Below are 3,859 nucleotides of genomic sequence, written 5' to 3'. Positions count from 1 at the left end.
CCAGGAGTGACCAAAAATAACGGTCACAAGCTGGCAGAGGGTAGATTTAGGCTGGAATCAGGAGGCGCTATTTCACGGTCAGGGCAGCTAGGATCTGGAACCAGCTTCCAAGAGAAGTGGTGCAGGCTCCTACTCTGGGGGTTTTTAACAGGAGGCTAGATGAACACCTTGCTAGGGTCGTTTGACCCCAGTACTCTTTCCTGCCATGGCAGGGGGTCGGAATAGGTGATCTACTCGGGTTCCTTCTGACCCTAGAAACTATGGAACTATGAATCCATGAGGTCTGAGTGCTTTTTGGTCATGTTCAGTCAAACCTGTAGTTCTTACAGTGACTGTCTTTTATGTATTTATGCATTTCATGGCTTGGTGTGCATTAACTCCATGCACTTAAGATCAACATATTTCAATTAGCCTTATCCTTTAGGCTACACCTGTACCCTCACCTTCCCTCTTCTTGCCTTCTTCCTTGCAGTAGATATAGGATGGAACAGATAAAATCATCTCGTATTTCATTTTGTGTGCTGTAAGGTAGAATTGTAAGCAGTATCTTTCCACATTGTACCTATTTCTTATCTGAAACAAAAGGCAAACACTTCTAAAAACAGCTGGTTTGACAAATCAGTTGAGACCTGTTCAGAATCACTTTTCCCTCAGTTTATTTGAGTATTATTTGCTATTTGCAAACAGGAACAAGATCACCCCAGACCAGGGGCAGGAAATTATTTCGGGTGGAGGGCTGATTACTGAGTTTTGGCAAGCCATTGAGGGCCATATGACAAGTGGCCTGGGGCAGATAAATATTACTTTTCTAAATTTTTGGGGACCCCGCAGACTGGATAGAATGGCCTGGCAGGCTGTGTCCGGCCCACATTTTGCCCACCCCTGCCCTAGACTTTTAGATCCTGGAAATCACTGAGCCATTCCATGCCATTCCAAAGCCTCCCTTCCACACATCTTCCCTTTCCTGTTCCTTTTCAGGAACATCTTTCACAAAAGTTTGTTGCAAAGTGAGTTGCTTCTATCCTTTGGCAAAAAAAGAATATTCCTCTTCAGTCAAGTGAAGAGGTTTTTTAATACCTATTACTTCTTAATTCCCAAGGAAGTAGTTGACTGGCAACTGAATATACACTTGAGAAAACCCAGTCCATTTATTCAGTGATTGAAGTTTAGAATGTTACCATGACCTCAGTAATCCCATTCCAAGGTTTGACTTTAATGGAGTCATATTCTATATATTAATTAATCCACCAGACAAGAAATGTTCAAGATGGGAGGAGAGGGGGCAAAATTTTCCATTCAAAACTTTTTTGGGGATTAGTAACAGAACAAATAGTCAAAATAGTACGTTTGGCAGTTGTAGAATTAGATTTAAGGAGACAAGTAAATAGGTTTCTTCTTATCCCAACAACTGGTTCATTATTGCTAGACACAGGTCATGGGTTGCATTCATATTATCTTATAGCTCTTGACTACCATGGTGCTCAAGGTCAACATAAAAAAGCTGTCCTTTTGTATTTAGCTGGAGTTTACTCACTGTAGACCAGGTTAAAGGTCATGGTAGATCTCATAAATTGGTTATAGAACACTTAGAGAGCAGTATTGAAATAATAATCCAGATGTGTCTAAGATAACCAAGTCATCACTTAATCTCAAGCATTCTCATAATTCAGCCTGCAAACATCATTTTGTTCCATACAAGAGTGATTGGAGCCCATGTAGCCCCCAAACAAACATTGCATACGTCAATGCATGACAGATATACTTCATACCTGTTGTTCTTAATAAAGGAATATTTACCAGTAGTTATGTTTTGAAGTATATATATCATTCAGTTGATTGCCAGGACAATTTTGACTTCATCAAAGTATTTCATAGACATTAGGGCTGGAAGGGACCTCAGAAAATTGTCGAGTCCAGCCCCCTGCCAAAATGGTATTACAATCATTATAAATTAATAATATTATAAATAAAATATATTGTCTTTAATGTGACACTAACAATCAGCATTATTAGAATTCTACTTTTGGGCAGAAATTATTCCTTTGTTCAGTTAAAATTAAACAATGTTTCCATGTTTGTGTCTAACTAGCATTATATCAAGATGAGTTTAACAAATCAGAGAAAAAATGAAGCACATAATAAGCGTGTGAAATCTGTTTTCTGCTAATTGAAACTCTATTACTCTTAAAACAAATTCCTTATTCTTGATTACAATTCAGTCAAATATATCATTTTTGGCAGCTTTCCAGCTTGCTTTTTACCCAGACGCTGCCAGGCAAAGAGTCTGAATTTAGTAAGCTTCTAGAGGCAAAGTTGAAGTAGCTTTCTTGCCAGGTTCTGAATCTCTAGCGAGTAGCCTGACATGACTCTGTTTCATATCCAAAGATAGTGTAAGCACCTGTAAACTGTGCAGCAAGGAAAATAAAGACATTAAACTAGCTGGCACTGAATTTGTATTTCCTAATCTCAGACAAATCCTCCTACTTTTATATCCAGTGTGTTGACAGAAAGTAAATATTTTGATAGGTTGGATTATTTTTAATTAGGTTGTAAATTCTATTTCCTATTTTATCCTAAGAAAACATTCCATATTACAGTTTATTAATTTAATTGATATGCTGTGACCACCATCATGTCTTGAGTAGCCATAATTGGAGATGCTTGAATTATAACAGACCCCAAGTCGCTTTTCTTCCTGCGAATTCTAAGGACAGGCAGACAGAGAGATATTTCTTTTTACTTTTAAAAATTTTATTATTCAAATAGTAAAAACAAGCGGTGAAAGTACAAAGGTATACAGTCCTCCCAGGGGGCTAGAATGAAAATACTTGTTAGCAACAAAAAACACTGTGTTACCAGAGATCGATACCCCTTCCCCCATGCCTCTCATGGGGTTGCACATGTAGGACCAGCTGTCTGTCTTCCACCTTGTAAAGGGCCCCTTTGATGTCCCAGTGTGACACAAACTGGTCCACATTTTGTTGCAAGGTGAAGAGTCCAAATTCAAATGAGTCACATACCTCAGCCAGGAAGTGAAGGGGTTGGAGGGCATCATTGGAGCCAGCCTGTGAGACCAAGTTTTGCAGCTTTTCAGAATGCCATCCTGGCCTGGCCAAGCAAGGAATTGGCTAGGTAGATCTCACTCCCCTAGGCCAGTCAGTACAGGATAGAAAAGATGTATACAGTCTCAGAGAAGTTCACATCCACGGTGCCAAAGAGGTGTTGACTGTAGCAAAGAGCAGCTGCAGCCGAGGAAAGGCCAGGAAGGTGTGAGAAAGAGTTTTCTTTGCCTTTTCTTTGCCAGGGCCCCATCCAGTACTCACTGCTGGAGGTCACCAGTTCTCCCTGTGTGGGTACCTTGTCCTGGGTGTGCCTCATTGGGTGGAATTACTGCCACAGGGTACCGTCTCCAAATTATGTCAGGAAGGATGGACAGATGGAGGGACAGAAGGACTTTTGTTGGATCAAGTATGGTCTTCAGTGGCACAGAAATAGAAATCCATGTTTTCATTAACGTACCATATATATTTAAAGAGTGTGAGAAAAGGCCTCTTTATGCTCTTTTCTCCTTTTAACAGAATCTGAGGTGTTTTAGGGTGTTGGCAATGGGATATAGAGATTTTCACTGCTTAGCTCCTTATCCAGTAAATTCTTAACTTGTCAAGCAATTGTACTCTGTCACATTGTGAAACTACATAGAGGGCACGTCTACTTGTGATGCTACGTCACTGTAGCAACGTACTACAGCAACCTAGTATCCATGGGCAAAAGTCATGACACTGCAACTACATCACCATAGTGCTGCATCACTGTTACAGTGCATCCCTCTGACATTATAGTCCCTAAAAATAACCATGTG

At 40.1% G+C, this 3,859-nt stretch overlaps 1 protein-coding gene across 1 annotated transcript in view; it reads left to right on the top strand.

Moving 5' to 3' along the window:
• LRP1B (LDL receptor related protein 1B) overlaps positions 1–3,859 on the top strand; it is a 1,585,724-nt gene that overhangs the window by 1,536,656 nt on the left and 45,209 nt on the right. The window lies entirely within an intron of this gene.

This window comes from Crocodylus porosus, unplaced genomic scaffold (assembly GCF_001723895.1).
Source record: "Crocodylus porosus isolate Cpor-Errol unplaced genomic scaffold, CroPor_comp1, whole genome shotgun sequence".
Lineage (NCBI taxonomy): Eukaryota > Metazoa > Chordata > Crocodylia > Crocodylidae > Crocodylus > Crocodylus porosus.
Note: the sequence above shows the minus strand (reverse complement) of the source record. Positions and strands in the feature narration are given on the sequence as shown.